General features: G+C 47.5%; 1 protein-coding gene across 4 annotated transcripts in view; it reads left to right on the forward strand.

Moving 5' to 3' along the window:
- Positions 1-13,659: 13,659 nt before the first annotated feature.
- NEXMIF (neurite extension and migration factor) overlaps positions 13,660-20,184 on the forward strand; it is a 140,269-nt gene continuing 133,744 nt past the window's right edge. For 2 of the 4 annotated variants that reach the window (XM_067005196.1, XM_067005199.1), the window contains exon 1: positions 13,973-14,099. The gene's annotated coding sequence lies outside the window, so the exon portion shown is untranslated. Of the gene's footprint in view, positions 13,798-13,972; positions 14,100-20,184 lie in introns of those variants that run through there. The other 2 variants (XM_067005197.1, XM_067005198.1) reach the window with 2 other exon arrangements.

Genomic DNA, 20,184 nt, shown 5'->3' on the forward strand with positions numbered 1-20,184 from the left:
GTCGAGCATCCAAACACTCTTCCTTACCTTCCATCCTGAATTCTGCTGGAAATTACAGTTTCGGCCAGCACACAGGACAGGAGATCTGATGGCAGCCGGATGCTTTCGTAACTGCATGCTGATGTGTTTGTCATATTTCTTGGAAGAAGCCAGAGCATTTTTCTGAAATAGTGATTAAAAGCTGTCTGAAGTGATTTGGCAGTACTCTAACATATGGTTGTATTCTTAACCAGAATTTCACCACTGACAATTTCATTATCTTAGTGTCCTGTAGAACTGAGGTTTTAGAATTCGGATGCTACATTAGTGCATAAACCTGATTTCTTATTAAGAAAATCCTCAGATGGTTAGTGCCTGAAAAATATATTTTAAATCCCTGTTATATGACTTTTGATCAGTTTCCACAGATGTTGAGACTAAACTCAGGGAAAAGACTGGAGCTTTATGCAGCCTGGAAGCCCAACAGAAACTCTGAGAGATCCCCCAGGGAGAGGTCTGCAGGCTAAGGTTGTTCCAGTCCCCACATCCGTCTTGTCTCCCACCGGGATGCTGCCAGAGCCCATCAGTGACGCTTAAAGTAAGAAAGTTTTCTCTAGCTGGGCCTGGTTGGCCCTGGAAAGCACTGGCCAAATGCCTGGAAGTGTTGCTGGATGTTGCTGTGTACATGAGGGGAAGTATTGCTACATATCCTCCTGGGGATGCGTCAGGAGGGAGCCCAAAACACTGGTGTGTGCAGTCACAAAGTGCCTGTCTGCAGGGCCATCTGCTCAGCCCCACTACAACCCTCTGTTAGATGCAGTATTGCTGATCACACTGGCAAGCCACTGGTGTGACATGGTTTGTGTGCATAATTCAACCTATGACTTCTCCAAGCTGCTGTGTGAGTTCCCTACAACCTACAGCTGCACTGGAGTCATGACCACAGGCACTCCGTGTTTCAGCACAGGGTCTCTTTCTCAGATGAGAAGTGCCAGTTGTACTAAGCTGCATGGTAGTGGAAAAAAAAATATAAAAAAGCATTTTTACTTGTGTCTCAGGGCAGAATTTAAAATAGCATCCCTGATGTTAAAAGACTAATGTGACTTCTCAGCTCCCCCACATTTCATTTCCAGTTTTCAATGCTTTGTAGCCCTTCATAAAATTGTCAAGCGTTTATATCACACCAACTTAAAATGTGTCTCGTAAAGCTATCAGACTTATCCTGGAGAGTAGGGGGGGAAGAAGAGAATTTTTTCCATTTCATTATGGAGAAGAAGAAACAGGCTGGAACACCGTATATCAGCTTGTGTTATGTCCTTTGAATGCGTTGTAAAGTGCTCTACAAGTGTCATCTGAGGATTTTACTGGCCTTGTGCAAGCCCCAATAAATGTTTCGAAATGTAGAGGTTGAAAAGATGATTTTTTTAAATGAAATATTTTATTGTTTTTATTAATATATGCTCGTGTTTTTACACAGGGATGTAAAAAATCTTTATTTCTTCAGTGATTTGAAAAAGGTCCTGGCTTTTGAAGAAGGTTGAGCCTATTTACCATGAAAACCAGGGAATGTTTTCTGGTTTAAAAAAACAGCATTTGCAGAATTTGTAAAAGGTGATGAGGGGCAAGGGGTTGTTGATGCTGTTTAGCTGTTATGTGATTCAAGTAATCTAGGATATTTAACAGGATACAAGGGAGGGGAAAGAGCACAAAACAAAAGTATTTTAGGCTGGAGTTGTTACATCTACGCTGTGCAAAGTTCACATGGGTTTATTTCAAAGCTTGTGTGGGGATTGGGTGGTAATGGGTTTGGGGTGTTTGGACCAGAAAAATACGCACCGGGTCGAGTCTTATGACAATCCTGTAGTCTCAGCTGGAAAGAAGTTCCAAGGAACAGCTTAATAAATGGTAGCAAGTTAAGCAAAACAACTAAAACCTTAGAAGTAATATTTTACTACTATGTCAGGAAGCTGATGTATGAAGTAGGTGAATGTCAAGTGAACTTGTCTAGCTGTCCCAGAGGTTGCATAGTAGGTGTCACAAATATCTGTAGCGTTAACAAGAGAAATATCCTGGCAGAGTTTAGACTTTTAAATGGTTGAATTTGGACTTCCATGCATCTGTGAAGTAGAAAGCATGTGTATATATCTGAGACTTGTTTAAGGTGGAGGCTGGGAAGAATTTTAAAAGATTAGGAACCTGAAAAATTGTATTGTGGAACACCTGACGTTTACTTTTGGGGGTGTGGAGGGCATCGATTCATGTTCAGTGGTGTGCTGTGTGCGCACCATAGGTGACCGCAATGGACGTTACTGAAAATGGCACTCGCCATAGCAAACAGTGTTCCTTAAGTTTCTAGGGCAAAAATAAATGATGGCCCTAAGTTGTACAATGTGATGACTTTTTTTTTTTTTTTGCAATGCTTCACAGTATTTAAATATAAATGGCACAGGAAGAGAAATTCAGGTGGTATCGGGGGGGTGGTGGGGAGAAAGAGCTCTAAAATCAATCCCTTAACTGCAAGCTTTTAATGCTGATCTTGGCCTCACCTAACAGGGGCTGCTTGCAGGAGTTTTTCTTGTAGCTTCTCCTTAAGCATTACCTTACTTTGCTGCGTTGTCTCTTCTCCCTCCCCTTCCCCCCAGCTCAACTATGATTTTCCTGTGATTCTCCCTAAAATATTTTCTGTCTGTAAGCCTGAGGAGACATTACCAGTTCCTCTCTCAGAGCTGGGCTTTTTCCCTAGTGTGCTGTGGAAGAGTGCTGGCTTTCAAAGGAACTTACCAGGTGACCTCGGTGGGATGGGGCGCTGCACAATGAAGGCCCTTGTGCCACCTTTGGACCTCTCGTGTAGCAGCTCTCTTGTGGGGAGAGGTTTGCTTTACAAAATGCTGCTGTCACGCTCTGCCACAGTGTCTGCTTTTCTCCAATTTGGGCGGGCGAGTAGCCTGAAATATGAGGAAGCTGGCACCAGCTTTCTCGGTGCTGTCTTTTGTCCGGTGTTTTATGTAATATTTGGGTTTTACAGGCATTTAATTTTCAGTAGCGTCGGTGTGCGATCGTGTTACGTAGCAGGACTTCCAAAATGGCTGGAGATAACTTTGCAGAGAGTGCTATGCACACACAGTTCTCAGTGCGGAGATCATGACTTTGCACTTTGATTTTGCATGTCCACCGAAAATCAGTGCTTGATTAGACCCTGTGCTGCTGCTCAGAGCTGCTACAAAGAGCACGCCTGGCTGTTGAACTGCAAGTTTGGGTGCTGTGCCTTTGTCTCTCAGAATTTATTTCCCATCAGCCTTGTGCTTTCGTGTCAGTCCCCTGGAATTTTTTGGTGCTTGAAATCTGCAGCCTGTCAAAGCCTTCCTGCACCAAATGTACAATTCTGAAACTTCACCTGCTGAATCTCAGCATGGGCAAGAGTTACCTGTCGCTAAAGAGGAGGATTCCTGTACATGCCAGCAGCATGCAAAACATTAGGATGGTTTTAAAAGCATCTGATTTTGCCTGAGCTGTGCTACCAGCAGAATCAGCAGCTGGAATTTCCAACGGGTGTTAGATTCTCAAATCACTAAATATTTTGTAGCAAAACGTGGCTGTAGGTAAGATTTCTAAAGCTCCCCTTGTGAATTTCATGTCATAGGTTTGCATGTGAGTTACCATAATTCGGTCAGACTTGGCTGGATGCTTCCATGATGCAACAGCTCTCAGCCACAATCTGGAAAGTGTTTCTCTGCACCGCAGCCTGTAATGCTTGCCTTGCGTACAGTATGCCCTGGAGTGGTATGTTTAAAATATTTTATATCTTTTTGTAGATGTGTATGCAGATCACATGTAATACTCTTGACTCCGAATTCATACAGAAAAGGCCGTCATGCCTCACCATCAAGCCCTGTGTGCATGCATGTGTACTAAATACACAGAGACCACAGTTAATGAAAGGAGGAACAAGAAACGACTGAAGGCAGACTGCAAAATTAAGAAGATTACCTAGTATAAATAGCATAAAAGTAATTTACAGCAAGTCAAATGCAAATAAGGCTTGTTTGCTGTATTTCCCTTCTGTTCTCACTACTTCTCAATGGACGATCAGCTCCAGAAGCTCACAAAAAGTGTTTTATATTGATTATTTTGTGGATTTTGTGTTGTTTTAATTTAAGGCCCCAAGCTTTCTAGCTGTTTAGTCTACTGGAAAGCAGTCCAGTTCTCGCAAGTAAGTGTCCATGTGATTCTAATAGGTGTCTAGAAAACATAGCCTACAAGTGGCTATGTTTTCAGTCTCAGATATCCAAGTCTTGGTGGAAATTCATTCAATGGAAATACAAGCTCATCTCTAATAGCCATCTCTGATTTAGACCAAAGCTGCTTTACTGGCCTTTGAGCTGTCCTACGCAGATCCTGTTCTAACTAGCAAACTGTACAGACTTGCTTAGTCCTTAAGTTCCACCGGATACATCTCTTAAGTACTTTGCTCAAAGAAATGTTATTTTATTAAATCTGCCAATTTTAGCTGTTTGACAACTTTGAGTTTGGTCTGACAGCTCACATCATCAGTCAGAACATGATGAGCAGAATAAGGGGCTGCATTGCTTGATGGTGGCTTATGGGGAATCTTGTAATAACAATCAACTAGAGAATGTTGGAAAGCTGCGACAGTCTGTAAACTGTGTGTGGCATCTGTTAAGCACTTGTTTTTTGTCCCTGTTGGCTGTAGTGAGATGCAAGTGGCTGTGGAAATGGGGTGGCTGTGTCCCAGAGTGGGAGCAGAAAGTCGTCTTCTTGGACCCATGTTGTCATTTGGGTGAATCTCTATGTAAATGATCACAGCACATTCTTAATGCTTGAGACAGATTAAAAAGTAGTTACTCAACAGATTATTTCTCTCTGACTGCAGGAGATAATGATGTGAAAATAGTTAGCCTGTGAACTTTGTGGAGAACACAAGAGGAGAGGAACTTCATGGAGTCCCTGCAGTTGAGTGTTTTGACATGACCAGTGCTATCTACATGGGAAGTGAAGGCAGGCTTAATGGCTTCATGGTTCAAAGCAACTTGGTGACGATTTAAAATGAAATGGGCAGCGTTAGAGATGTAAGCTCACAGGTGCACATACGCCATCTCCATGTAGAAGGTCCTGAAATTGCAAGATGCGTAACTGTGGCCAATTAAGTAGAAGAACTGTGACTTTCTACCAGAAAAGATTCCTTGCTAGATTAGTTTGTTATGCCCTGTGACTGAAGTATATGCTTCCTGGCAGTGGAACAAGGCTTCCTCTATGATTTATTTTGAAGGCAACATCAACTTGTTTTAATGCACACTTGTTCTAAAGTTGTCATTACTGAACCTGTTTGAAGAGCTGTTGGAGTAGCTGCACAGAAGCTGCAGAAAGCATTGATTTACCAGGTAGTGGCAATGTAGCCAACTGAATTGAGATGGTGCTCTTTTCTAAAATAGGTGCAAAAAAAGAACATGGCCTCAGAAAAAATGTGTACTTGCTGAATCATCCAACTGTTACCGCCAGAGTTTGTGAGTCAGAGATCATACAACAGAGGTGGGCAACAGCTATTGATAAAGATAGTGAATATGTGAAGGAAGCCCTTGGCACTCTCTAAGCCTCTTGATGTTGTTTGACCAGATGTTTATAATCTGCAACAGGAAAAAAAAGCTGTGATCAGCCTGGTTGTGGCTGACTAATATCTCTTTACCCATTGACTAGCTGTTCATAAACACAGGAAATGAACTAATTATTTTAAAACAAAATCAACCCAAGTGATTAAAAAAAGAAAATCATTGAGCTTTCTGTTTTTTCCCCAAGAGCTTCTCCAGCAATTTGTGGTTCTTTCCAAGGGCTCCATACCTTCTCAGCAGGCTTGGGTCAGACTGGGACAGAGCATCATTGATCCTATTGAATGAGTCACCTTGAATCTGCTCTCTGGTGCAGATTGGAAAGTGATCTTTGTGATCAGAGTGCAGCAGATTGTGCTCTTTGATGTCGTGGCCTGTTCCTAAAAGTGCCAGGAGTTCTATAGCTCCATAAGAATTAGGAGGAGCATCTTAAAATGATTGTAGAGTGGAGCCCAGTGTGCTGCCAAGGTACTAGAAGGTTTATAATCCACAAACTAGCAAGGACTAGTTAGGGAAAAGCATGACGCGAGCAGGGTTCTGTTACCTACACCCTGGACTTTTCATCAGCCACAGACTGTAGGTTGCATGACCAGGGAGTGTGCACGTTCAAGGTGACCAAACACCTTGAACAACTCCAACAATTGGAACAACCTCCAACAATTGGAGTTGCCTCAAGTGCAAAGTCAATATCTGCAGCTGAGCTCTGTGTGTTGCTGCCGTGTTTTTGAAGAGAAGCAGGAACGACTGAGAATGTGTATTTGCCCTATACGGCAGATGTCCAAACCTTTCTAAATGTTTAGTGTCCATGGACCTCAAAGTCTCAGTTATCACTGTTATCACAAAAGGTTCTATGAATAAAGGTTGGAAATTGAGACCTTGGTATAAAATCCTATAGATTAATTGCCTTGACTCCCTTTTGCCAGATGAGGTAAGGTTACTTCACACAGGCAGTGCAATTACCTGCTGTACAAATGGAAAATGAAATTGCAACTTTGCACATGATTTTCAGGAAGACACCCAAACTACAAGCTATCTAGCAGAACGGCTGCCCTCCTCTTTGGAGGAAAAGCTTGCATTGTTCTCTGGGGAAACAATAGATTTGAAGACATTAATCTTTTTAAATGTGGCCTTGCAAAGTGTCCTGTGAAAGAAGATGATCTACTAAGTGTTTACACTGGTTTCTGTAGCTTTCAATCTAATGGATAGAAATCTCATCACCTGAGACCTCCTAGGGCTTTAGCATGAAGCAAAAAATCAGACCAAATTGAAACAGAGACCAAGCTGAAAGCAGATTCAGGGCTTAAATACAGGTTATGTGATGCGTTGGAGAATTAATTGAACTGTCCTATGCCGTTAGGACAGACTAATGACTGAATAAGTCTTTTTCTCCCTTTTACTATTTTTATTTAAATTAGGTACAAGAAGGAGAGGAAAAAAGTAACCATACAAGCACTACATTCCCTAGAGGGGGAATGTAAATGTTACAGTGGAGACAGAGGAAGAGATCCTTTCCTGTTGCAGTCTGAGGCAGATTAGCAGCATACCTTCAATATTCCTTCTTAGAAGGTAAAAATAATAATTCTCTAAGAAATTGAGTTACAAAAAAAAAAAAAAACTTTCACTATAAAAATGTCCTTTAATTTTAACTTTAGTCTTTATTTTGGGGGGAGATGATGAGGGTAACATGAAGCACACTTAATCTATACTTACTGTTGGTTTTTTGTTTTCAAAAGTAAATGTTTTGCCTGGAGAGAGAAGCTAAATCAGTTTGTACAGGTATAAGCCTTTCCTTTTATTAATATTAAAATAAATAGGGGACTCTCACTGAACTGCAGTTTAGTTTTTTAATCAGTCTTTGTTGGATTGGAAAGCATTTTTTTTTCTGGTAGGAGGCTGTATAAAAAAAAAAAAAAGACTTATCCTTAAAATAAATTAATAAAAATCTCTTGTGAAAATGCTGAAACTAAGTGGAATATTTCCAGAAAAATCAAGCATTATTATGATGTTTTTAAGTGTGTGTAAAATAATCCTGTCTTCCAAAAAGATGCTTAAAGTCATTTGGATAGAGTTGGCATCTGCCAGGGTAGAGTCACACATAAGATAACATGATTGACCATTTTTGGCATACGATGGTCTAAATTGGCTCATCTATTGGCTGTCAGTCTCTTCTGAATTGGAGCCAACTCTTTGTAGGCACGTTTCCATCTGGTTAAGTTTAGGACTCAAGCTGTTTATATATTAAAAAAAAAAAATACCAATAACAGTCTCTGGGAAAAGGTTTTTGCTTATATTACTAATGTATTTCAAAACTATTTGCTTTTCCTTACTGGCAAAATAACCTTACAAATGGTGAAAGAAGGTGTGCTTATGTATTGTGTTAAGATCCTTGAAACACACAAATAAAATTGAAAGACATGTAAATTTTTATACATGCTTACTTAGTTGTATATAGGCAACACATATAGTTCTATAATATGCTGTTCTTCCAAATTGGAAAAAACAGATTTTAAGTCTGTTAATATTTTAGCTGTGCGCATTAGGAAAGTAGGATGAATACATGCTGTCGCATTCTCATTGAGTCTTTCTAAGATTGGCCTTGCATTATTTTTATTCTGAATATTAGCCATCTGGCACTGTGTGCTGCAGTATTTAGTGCCACAAATAATAATGAAAAATATGGTAATATCTCATGATACTTTAACATAAAAATATAAGACAGAGGGGTATAAAGCTTTGGGCATATAATCTTAAAGCTGCCAAAGCATCTTGTTCCCTGTGCCCTTGTTTTCCATAAATGATTCCTTGATTGGAGACAGCAGCAGTAATGCGCAAGTCACTGGTTAATGCATGCTAATGAAACTGCTGTTCTTGTAGTTCACAAACTACAGTACTGAAGAAAAATAAGCACGAAACCCACCAGGATTTATACCTTTCAGTTCAGGTAGATGTAGATGCATCCAAGATACACAAGAAAAAGCTTTTTGAATTTAAATATATTGGAGAGGACTCGATCTTTTACACATCACTCGAGTCCTGTATAAGTGCTTGAACGTTTAAAAAAAAAAAAGTTTTTCCTCCTGTCTCTTCCCACATCAAAATATAACGAGACTTGCATATGCAGCAAAACTGTTGTTTGACTGTAGTTAAGTTTCATAATTAGATGGGGCTTAAATGAGGTGAGAGCCAAGTTCAGTGATTCTCTAGGCTGATGCAAAGATGAGCTGCAAGGTGACTCGTGGAACTTAAGCCTTCGGTGTTTCAGGAAAACAGTGGAAGGATGTTTAGTTAGGTTCAGAGGAAGGGAGCATTTTCATGAATATTCATTTTAGAGGACACTTGCTGGAAAGATGAATTCACTTTTACAAGTTTCTCTTGGGTTGGATTTGCTGTTGTAGATGGGCCAAGCAGCAACTGGGATGGCAAGACCTATGTGGCCATGTTGCACTGCTGCTCTGTCTGCAAGAAGAGCAACCATTTTCATGAGCTCTGCTGTTAAGAATCCACTCACTACTGGAACATCCTCTATACTTGAAGCAAGAGCGTGAAGTATAAGGTGCCTCCAGGCACAGGGAGCTTAATGTTTCCTAAAGAAATCAAATTATTTATTAGAATACTACAAGTGACAACTCCAACAGAAATGAACAGGACTTAACTTCTGTTTCCACGCAGCCCACCCCAAACAGAGACGACAGCATAACATGAAAGATGACAAGGCTAAATAAAATTTTTGTTTCCATCTGTTGGCAAAGAATTCTCGCCAGCTCTTTCAACTCTGCTGTGCTCATCCAGGATTTTTAGATGCGTGGCAGCTTGGCCAAAGCAGTGGCTAGGTTTGGCCTGTGGAATATCCAGGAGCATCTACTGCCTATGCAGTTCATTGGTCCAGCACACGTAGCAGAGGCGACCCGCATCATCTGGTTCACTAGATTTACTGCCTCTGAGTTGATCAAATCCATTGTGAATCCCCAGCAAGTCTGATTCTTTCCAGACGTGCTGGCACAAGGATCGATGCCTGAGCAGTAAGTTCAGTGAGCGCAGGGTGTGTTGGGCTTGGTGTACGAGCAGAAATTCTGTGCAGAAATCCAGAAGCTTTAAGCCAGAGAAGCCAACTTCTATCCACTGTATCTCGTGTTCGTCCATTCGTTCATCAGTGGCTAAAGGATGTAGGAGTGCAGAAGAGACCAGCTCCCTGGTGGTGATGTGGAATTGGGGGTTTCAGCTTGGGGGCTATCCAAGAGGCAAATTGATCAACAGCTCTGCTGCTGCAGTTGGTTGTGCTGTCTCAAACTGTTGTTCAGTGTTATTGAGCATTCAGAGTTATTCACTCTTTCATCTTTTTTTTTTTCTTGTATGTATCCTGATCCTTTTGCCTTCTCCAGATTTTTTGTAACCAGTGTGCTTTTTTTTTGTCTAGCCAGTGTGCTCTGGCTTACTGCAAATACACCAGACCATTCTTAAACCTTTTTTGTTGTTGCTGGGTTGTTTTTTTTTTCTCTTTTCCTGCTAGTACAGTAGCCTCCCCTAAAATGGCCAAGGTTGTTAGTCCTGCCAAGGAAATGAAAGAACACAGAGCCTTCTGTCTGCAGAGTATTCATCTTGGCCAAGGCACAAATGTATGCTTTTATTTCCTCCTGTTCAGAAACCACCAATAATCAGGTGTTTGGCCACGGAAGCCTGGTTAAGATAAATGTACAATTCGAACAAAGATTTTAAATTTAAAGTTGAAGTGTCAGGAGGGATGTTTGGGGAAAAAAAAGAGAGAAATGGGTGTGGACTAATTTTGGGGATCAGAGCCTATTAGAAACACAGTTTTAATGTATTCCACCATGGGATATTTATCTGCTGGAACTTTCTGACGTGAATATGGATGTGTTTTTTAGCCTTGTGATGGGAGTTGCAATGAAGGCTTGCTTTCTAGGGGTGGAGAGGTTTAACTCATGGAACAAGGAACATAGCAAGGAATGGAGAAGACTGGACAACTAATCTGGGACCCTCCTCACTTTCCTTCCACAGTTCTGTCTAGCACAGCAGAAATTTGCCTTGCCCGGAGAGGTCAGCAACAGCCTTGAGTTTCTTTTTTCTCAGTGTTTCTGAAACATCACCAGTCAGAGTGAAGAGAAGGTACGGACTAAATAGCAACATGTTTCTCCAGCTCCTCTTAGACAGCACACTGGAAGGGATATGCAAAAAGACTGGGGAGTGTTGGGTGAGTCTTTCTGCAACTGATGGAGTACATAACAAGAGAGACTGCTTAGGGTAGCATTTCAGAGGTTTTTGATAGAGCTCTAAGGCTTGCCAGGTGTGACAGTCAAGGAGAAATTCAGTATCTGGCGGTTCATAATCCCAGCTTTGTTCTTCAGGAATTGCTTCAGCCTCAGTAAGAGTGAATCACTGTTTGCAGGCTCAGAATTGTTTCCCACAGCATACAGTCAGGTTTGAATCACACATCAGGACCAGAGAAAGGAGGAGATAGGGTGACTCCCTTGCTTGCCTGAGTTGAAGCCCCCCTGCTGCATGGAGTGCCTGCAGTTCCAGTCGCTTTTCTGCTCGTAATGGCATAAAAATCCTTCCTTCATGCAGCAGTTTGTAGATGGAGATCTGATGTTGTCTCCTCATCAGGCAGTTCCCTGGCTCCATCCCCAAAACAGAACTTTTTCAGACAATTGCCTCAGGATAACAGACCTCTCAGACGCCTTGCTTGCGGTGCTGGCAGCATTAGGGTCTGTCAGATGTGGTGGGCACCATGCAGTGCAGGGGGCCTCCATGTGGTTTGGGAAGCGCTGCGGTGTTAGGGCTGTCTCACCCAGCACGAGTAGGTCTGGTGCAGCACGTCTTCTCCGCTCTGTTCGCACCCTCCCACGTTCTCTCCTTCCTTCCAGATCCCCACCAGGCATGTGGGTCACACACGGGGGAGAAGCTGTGGCTCTGTTGTGTGAATCTGGCCTGTTACCATAATCGGGGTTCTGCTATCATGGACTCTAACTCCTGCTTCCTAGGAAGCAGACGAGCAAGCGTTGGCTGAAGGCATACATACGTGCCTGGGCACAAGGATTTTGTCTGAAGACAGCTGGGAGGATGGGACAGATGTAAATGTCTGATCTGCTCCGTCTTACAGGTTGTAGTGAATGATTGCAATGCACGTTGCAGCTGCACTGTACTGGGGAGGTCAGGAAAGCAATGAGGGTGTGTGGCAGGGCAGAGCGAGGCGGCGGATGGCATTGCAATCTCTCCTCACTCAGGGTTTTGTTGATCTCTTCCTGCCAATAGGAGTTTTCTCAGCACCTTGTTCTTAAACCTGCAAGTCTCTTATTTGACAGTCTGGAAATTTAATATCCACCAGCCGAGGTGGGTAGCTGCACTTCCATCAAGCCAGCGCATTTTGCACGTGTTTGTGGCAGTACATAAAAAGATCACAGTGCACAGACTGTTAATTTTTAAGATTGCCCAAGATGCTGTGCAGAATTCTGTGCTGCTGATGGACTGATATTATGGTAGTTCTGTAAAGGAAGTACCCTAAATGAGTAGCGTGCAGGAAACTAAAGACATTATACTGTGCTATACTGTGCCACAGCTACAATGATAACCTTTAAGCAAGCCTTATGTTTGTGTTCTCGAGAAAGGAAGGCACTTAAATACCTGTTGTTGTTGTTCTCTTCTAAACTGGATCCAGGTGCAACGCTTGTTTAATTGAACGTATCTTTCCATGTCCACAAAGGCTCTTCCCACCCTTGCATCTAACCTTACGGAGGCGGTTAGGTACTGCCGATGGATGTCCCCGCGCACAGTACCGCTGTGCTTTCCTTCCCAAAGCCCTCAGGAGGAGCTGGGGAGGTCTGATGGGTGCACGTCAGTGCCTCAGTGCTTCCAGCCACCCTCATCCTGGCATTGTGGGGTGCCTTTGGGGGCATTTCTGAAGGTAACAGCTCCAACAGCACTGCCCCAGGTGTGGCTGAGAACAAAACCTGCCCCGAGCTCGGGGTATTTTGAAATGTGCCAAGCAGGTAATGAACACCATCTGAAGTGTGTTTATTTTACTGAGTGCTGCCAGATGCACCGTCACTGTCTCACCTTACCCTAATTACTCACTTATATCACTTTAATCTTTCTGTCAAGAAAATAACATGGGGTGAAATTAAATATGGTATTATAGTAGAGAGTAGAGATGTGCAAAGCTGCAGGGGCTGACCTCTGCACCTTCCACAGCAGCGGGCTGATGCTGGAGGGGAGAAGCGTGACTGAGTAGGGTGGGGTGGTGCTGCTGCTTGGCTTAGGGCTTGCTCCCTGGCCCTAGTACCATCGCTCACCGCTCACCTCCTCTACACCAGGGCACGGTGCTTTGAGTAGGAGCAGCAGGAACGAGCCGTGTGTTTGTACACAGAGCATGGCACAGCCTGGGCACCGCTGCTACTGAGGAAAAAGAGCGGTTTATTGCTCGGGGTGTGGGGCTGGGTTGGGGTGGAGGGTGCTGAGTGCGAGGAGCCGCGCTGTTCCTGTTTGTTCCTGCGTGTGTGCCCCATCTCTTGGGAGCGAGGCCAGTGCTTGATATTTTAACTTATGGAATCCCAGAGCAGCTGAGGTTGGAGGGGACCTCAGAAGAGCAGAGCAGGACCACCTAGAGCATGTTACACAGAATAACGTCCAGGTGATACTGTGACTTAAACCTAAAGCAACTTTTTGGCCTGTTTCCCAGGTGGAAAAGCGGTATTTTGTGTAAGCCACAGGTGCCCGCTTGTACCAGCAGTGCTTACACCTACATCCCAGTACCCTGTGCCCAACCCGGCGGGCTCACACCCATCTCCCTTTCCCGTAGCCGCGCTTAAAGCTTGCTTTATTTCTACAGCGTGGCTTTATCACCTTTAACTTTCTCCTCCCTTGACGGGAGGGGGGGGGCGGGGGCCGGGGCTTTGTGATCGGCAGCCAAAACTTTCTCCCCCCTCACTGACGGGGCGCCGCCGCCTTCCCCGCTCCGCCCGCTCCCCTCAGCGGCGGCGGGGGCGTGCGGGGGGGGGCGGCGGGGCCGGGTCCCTCCCCCCCCTCCATCTCCCTCCTTCCCTCCCTCTCCTCCCTCCTCTCCCTCTCCATAGCGGCCCCGCCGCGGTGCGGAGCGGCGGCGGGCGGCGATGCTGCCCCTCCCCGGCGGGGCCCCGGCGGCTGCAGCGGGGCCCGGAGGAGGCGGCGGCGGCACGGACACCACCAGGTGAGGCCGCCCCGTCCCGCCCTGTCCCGTCCCGTCCCGCCCTGTCCTTCCCCGCCCGCCACGCGCGCTCCCGAGCCCTCCGTGAGGGGCCGCGGGGACGCGCCGCGCGGCCCCGCGGCCGGGGGAACAATGGCGGCGGCCGAGCGGGGAGGGGAAGGGTGGGGAGGGAGGGGGAGGGAAGGGGCGGGCGCCTCCACCTGCGCGCATGGAGCGGCGCTGAGAGGGGCGGCGGGGGGGGACGCGGCCGCCGCCGGGCCCTGAGGAGCCGCCGCCGCCTCCTCCCTCGCGGGCCCGGCGCTGAGGTGAGTCCCGGGGTGGGGGGGGGGGGGGCGAGAAGGGGGAGAGACCCCCGGGGAGGAGGAGGAGGAGGAGGAGGGCGGAGGGGGAGGAAGGAGGGGGCCGGGGGCGCCGCCGCCGCGGCCTGCCCGCACCGCGCGGGGCCTGCGGGGAAGGGAGGGCTGGGGAGCGGCCCCCGGCGCGGGGGGGAAGGGGAAGGGGGCAGCGGGGGGCAGGATGAAACCCGCCTCATTGTCTGCTAGCCCTCCTGAATGCGGCTGCCGGGAGGATAATGAGCCATCTGGCCGGCCCCTTCCCTTCCCTTCCCTTCCCTTCCCTTCCCTTCCCTTCCCTTCCCTTCCCTTCCCTTCCCTTCCCTTCCCTTCCCTTCCCTTCCCTTCCCTTCCCTTCCCTTCCCCATCCCTTCCCCATCCCTTCCCCATCCTTTCCTTTCCCTTCTCCTCCTTTCCCTTCCCTTTCCCTTCCCTCCTTTCCATTTCCCATCCTTTCCTTTCCATCCCCAGCCCCACAGGCCGCCGGCTCGCAGAGCACCACAGAAATTATGGGGAAAAAAAAAAATAAACCAAAACCCATCACCCCCCAGCCCCCCCAAAACACAAAGGCAGCCCCCAGCTGCCGGCTGGCACCCCGCGCCGGGCGCCGTGCAGCTACGGGGCTGCAACGGCGATTGCTGGCGAACCACTTCTGGTAAATAAATATTTGACAAAAGGACCGGACCCGTGAAACGGATGGCAATTATGTAAGCCCGTAGTAGGTTTGGATGCGCCTCGAGTCCGCTACATAAATCAACCTGTTCGGCGAATAAACCTGCTCTGCACCAACGCTTTACGCTATGATGGTTATTACTATTATTGTTATTATTTTATTTTTTTTTTCCTTTCAAGGGGCTAAAGCCTGGCCGTGTGTTTTCGGATGTCGCTGTCGGAGCGCGTGAAGCCCGCGGGGAGGGTGGGCGCAGGGCGGAGCGGTGCCGCGGGCCTTGGGCAGTGCCTGCGGGTCCCCGGCGCTGGGCTCTGCGCTGGCGGCGGCCCGTACAAAGCTGCATTGATTTGGCTCTCTCCGTTTGCGACGGCGGTGCTGGTGAATAATTATTTTCCCAAAAGCTCTAACTAAGGGAAAAAAAGAGAGTCCCCCGGTCGGCCTACACAGTAGTACAGTATCTTTGAAAGCGCGTATCCGGCTGCGAATAAAGGGAGCCAGTCCGAGTGCTCAGCAGAAATGAAAGGCGGGCAGCGAAGGGGAGCCTCCGGCCCGCGTCTCCCCTCCCTCCCCCTGCCCCTCGTTCTGCTTCAGGGGGCGCGGGGGGGCCTTTGGGCGTTTTCGTCTTTCCTTTTTTTTTGTGCTTGCTGTCTTTTGGAGTAGAGCTCCGTCTCCCCTTGCAGATGGTCAGGGAGAAGTCTTTTAGATGGGGGGGGGGGGGGGGGGAATAGAAAAGGGGAGAAAATTGTGGCCGGGTGGTTGTCGGCGAGCGCGGCTGCGTAGGGCGGTGTTTTGGTGGGGTCCTCCTTCTGAGGGGGCGATGTCTTGTGGATGTTTTTGGTGTATCTTCTCCCTTTCTGTGTTGAAAAGACTTGGACGAGTTTGCAAAACCGGGAGGAGGCCTGGGGAGGAAGTATCGCCAGACAAAGGAGCGCGGCTCGGGCTGGCAGCCCAGGTGTAGGACACGACACCAGCGGGTAGGGCAGCAGCGCGTCTCAGATAACCCACCTTGCCCGTCGTGGCCAGAGCAATAACGTCTCCATTCCAGCCGCGCTGATTTCCCCAGCGAATGGTCCCCTTAAAGTTTGTGCCCTGTCACAGGCAATGTTGGGAAATACTCTTTTCCTCGGGGAGGAGAGCGGCGCGAGCTCCGGGCTTCGCCCGAGTCCCGCATGGACGCTGTGGTCGCCGGCTTTGTGCTTGGCCTGGCGAGGCAGGTGGAGTGAGCATCAAATGCAGCAGAATCACTGTTGTCTCTCATTAACAGCACTTTTTGTTCTGTGAGGGCGTTCACAGAAAGATATTCTGAGAGTTGGGAGCAAAATAATTTCGATGCAATCCACCTGAGATGTGCCAGACCCTGTCTCCTCACCTGGGCGAGGGTTGTGCCTTTCTTTTGGTGCTGAGTCTTTGTGTCCTGCTAGCGCAGTTTGCGTTGGCTTTCTCATCGCTACCTGGGCATCCGGGCAGGTGGTCAGCGAGCAGACAAGGCGTGTCGTGTAAAACCAAGTGCATTTGGTGAAGGCTCCTGCGTGCCCTCGTGGTGTGGACGTCCCGTAGTGGTTGCATCCCGGTGCTGCGAGCTGAGCGGTGAGGTTAGGAACACCAGAGGCAGTTGCTTGGTTTAAGCATCCATGTGCTGGGCATGGATTTTGTCTGAAGGATGCACAAATTTGGGATAAACCACCCCACTGTTGTGCCCAAGTGTTGGCATTGTTGGTTTCACAGCCCTGGCTTTTAGGGTTTTGGGGGTGTCCGGTAAAGCCGAGCTGCAGCGAAGGCATTGGAAGGAGCCACGCAAGGCGGCGATGAACGCGGCCGCGTGCCTTATCCCTAAATCCCTAACCACATCCCCTCACGGAGGAGGTGGCTTTGGTTCTGCAGTGCTTTGGGCAGCGAGGCAGCGGTGCCGGGTAGATTTTGTTTGCGGGGAATAGCGTGTAATCTGTGTAACGCCGCTTTTGTGCACATCTCTCCCAAATTGACATCTGGGGAATGGCGTGGAGCAAAGGCTCCAGACCAGCAGGTCTCTGATATTTTTGCAGCGGTGCCTTTTTATTCAAAGCAGGTGTCATGGAGATCTTTCATCCCGGGATTTCTTTCATCCCTGGCATTTGTTAGCTCGTGTTAAAACTTTAAATCTGGAGAATTTCTTGTATACAGGAGGCGTTCTGGCGTCCCTCTCAGGTGGGGTGAGCGCGGGGCCGGGGCTTGGTTTCCTTCCCACCCTGCCGGGTGCGGGAGGTGGTTGGTGCCCGGCAGCCCGGGCTCACACCCGCAGTCCTGTGTGGTTTTAACAAAGCTCTGGAACTCTTTTTTATTACAAAATGCCTAATTTATCCAAGCTCTCGTCTCGATAGCCTCCCGTGATAGAAAATTCTGCTGCCTAATTGCTTCCTTTCACTGATCCTGTATTTCTCTCTCTCTTCTTTTAATAAATTTTGTTTGTGCCGTGCCTTCAGAGTATGGGTGGATGTGTCACTAGAGGTTTCGGGTTGATCTTCTTTCCCAGCTTTTCTGCTCTTGCCCTTTGGTGTGACCGTGGTACGCCGGACCACGAGGCCTGGCACTGCTCCGTCTTGCTTCGTGCACTGAGCCATTTCTAACGCCTCTCCGAAACACCCTTACCCTTTCTAGGGGTGTGGGGGCTGCCTTTGGAGCTGGGTGCTGAGAAAAACAAGTCTTGATTCCTTTCCTTGCGCTTAGAAAGTATCCAGGAGAGGTTTTGATGGCAAGTCTTAGGGCAGAAGAACTGGGCATAGGGAGGAGGGGGGCCCCATGGATTTTGTTTCCAGCATAACATACCGCTGAATGGCTTGTGTCTTTGATGGAGAAGAGAAGCTGAGGCCTTCTGAAAAGCCTGTTTATTGACATTAATTATTTTTTATTAGTTACAGCATCCATAGTTCGTTGGCAGTAGGAGAGCCCAAAGTAAGAACATTAAATCTTCAGAAGTTTTTCAAAGCTTGCATTTTTCATAAGAAGCTTGTGAAGCTTCAAATCTAAAGCTTCCAAAGCCTTTTTTTCATTCTTCAGAAGTGCCACTGAAGCTCTTCTTTAATTTTTAGTATTTTAGCTGAAACTATAAGTTTTATATATATATATATATATATATTAAAAAAAAGTTCTTTCCCGTCCATTGCACCGGTCCCAATTTCCCACTCTTTGGCTGCAGACCCAGGCTCTGACTGCGCTCTGCGGACCGGGCGTTACCCATGTTCCCCCTGTAGGGTGTGGAATAATTTGGGTTCTTCTTGGTTCTGTGAACGAGACTGGTGGGGAGAGGGGTTGTTTTAGCTATGAATACTTTTCTGAAGAAAAAACACATTTTTCAGACATTGCATGAGCAGGTTGGCTCAGTAGGTGCCTTTAACGTGGAGGGGTGGGTGGAATTTTTGGGAACATGAGAAGGGAAAGCCTGCCGCTGACCACAATTTTTCAGTTCATATTAAAGCAAACAAGCAAACCCCGATCTTTGTGACCCTGCTGCCTCTGTAGGGAGTGACTTGCGGTAATTTCCTGTGGTTTGTTTATGTCTATCCGAGGATATCCAGTACATCAAAATCACCTGTCCGTGCGGCGGCTCGTCACGGACCCTTTGTGGGTGGGTGTGATATATTGGTTTTGAGATACATCAGCTGAACGTCGCTGCGAGAGCGCAGCGGGCTGACGAGCAGCACTGGGTTCGGGGCGCGTTTAGGACCATCACTGGCCCTGGTGCCTGCAAGTTCAGCTGGAGCAGGGGAGCTACGTGGGTAACCCAGTCGGGCACGGCAAATGCAGAGAAACCATCAGCTGAAACCTCCTGCAGAAAGCATAATTTGTCCTAACCCAGTAACCTTCGCTGACTTAATTGTCGTATTTGTCTGGGTAGCTCATCGTCTGATGGGGAGTCGGTACTGCAGCAAAAGCGTTTTTGTTTATTGTGCCTGCTTCTTTCTTTAATTTGAACTAATTCTTTCCCTGCTTTCTTTCTCTGTTTGAGCTGGCCCTTTCCTCGTCTTAGCTGCTGTAACACCAGCCTTTCTGCATGGGAGCAGCAGGCTGGGCAGCCCGCTGTGTTCACAAGAGGTCTCTGGTTTGAAAGGGTGAATTTTCTGATGGCCTTGAGTTGGTTGGCTCAGAATTCATCGCTCCGTCAGGTAGCGCGAGCTGGCAGCTTGGATTTACCTTTGGTTTGGGGTTTGTGCACGTGTAGAGTACCAGGCTAATAGCCGTGTGGGTCCAGGACCCGACGCTTTGTGGCCATCAGGCCTGGGGCTGGGTTTGCCCCTCGGGAGGCGAGGTGGCTACTGGGCACAGCGAGCACCTTGTCGGTTTGTGACAGCCGTGTTGGCTCTTCGGTGGTTACCGGCGTGTAGGAGGGAGGGATGGAATTAGCAATTTCTGATTAACGTGTTAACTGTGCTATCCCAGTCCCTCCATCAGTTTTTTCCCCCTCGTTAGCAACATCTGTCCTTCCTCCCTTGTTTGCAGCGCTCACCTCCATCTGTGCCACCTGCCGGCACGCTCAGGGCAAAGGATTTCCTCTCCCCTCCCAAAGGCTGGATCTGGGCGACTTCAGAGGGGCCATGGGTGAGCTTCCCAGGTGCCCCAGCTGGCCCCGGTGGTGGCAGGAAGCAGAAGACCCACGTGCAGCCATTGCCTTGGGGCATCCCAACCTGGTCCTCAGCAGCCAGGAGAGCCCGGGACCAGCGAGTGCGGTGGTGGGGAGGAGGAGGATTTAAGGACACGGTATTAGGTTGTATGTGGTGGGACGTGGCCCTTTACTGCAGGGGCCAGCTGGAATCTCACGTGAATTTGCAAGTGTGAGTCCATGAAGAGCAGAGGCACAAAACTACCGAGTAGCTCACGGTCTAGTTGGTACCTTTCAGTATGCCCCAAGGTGTTTATGGGCAGAGCAACGCCCTGCGGTGTTTTAGCTGCTGAGCGCGATCTTCGCGGCTCCTTGGACAGCTCCGTGCTTCGGCGTTACGGGTGCTGAGGCAGCGGTGGGACGTGGGGTGGTGCAGGATGCCCCCCTTCCTCCTCTGCCATCGGATGTGCCCCCGCCTTGCTCTGCGTCCTTCAGCAACTTCTGCGCATGCCATGGTAATGGAATTCAGGGGAATTTGTTTGATGTTATTTATTCAAATCTGGGAAGGATGGTTGTGCAAAGACCAAAGAAAAATGGTTTTAGCCTGACAAATGCCAAGGGTTTTTTGTTTTGTTTTTAAAGCCCAAACAAACCCTTTGGGATCCTTGGCTGGGTACATAATAGCATGAAATAGACCATTTCTTTCATTCTGCTCCCTAAAAATCTAATTCTTTATGCATTTAAAGTGGGAGTTGAGGCAAAAACAGAGTTTAGCTCTGCTGACCTATATTTATGAAAAGAGAAGGCTTGCTAAG

Source organism: Anser cygnoides, chromosome 13, assembly GCF_040182565.1.
Source record: "Anser cygnoides isolate HZ-2024a breed goose chromosome 13, Taihu_goose_T2T_genome, whole genome shotgun sequence".
In the NCBI taxonomy this organism is placed as follows: domain Eukaryota; kingdom Metazoa; phylum Chordata; class Aves; order Anseriformes; family Anatidae; genus Anser; species Anser cygnoides.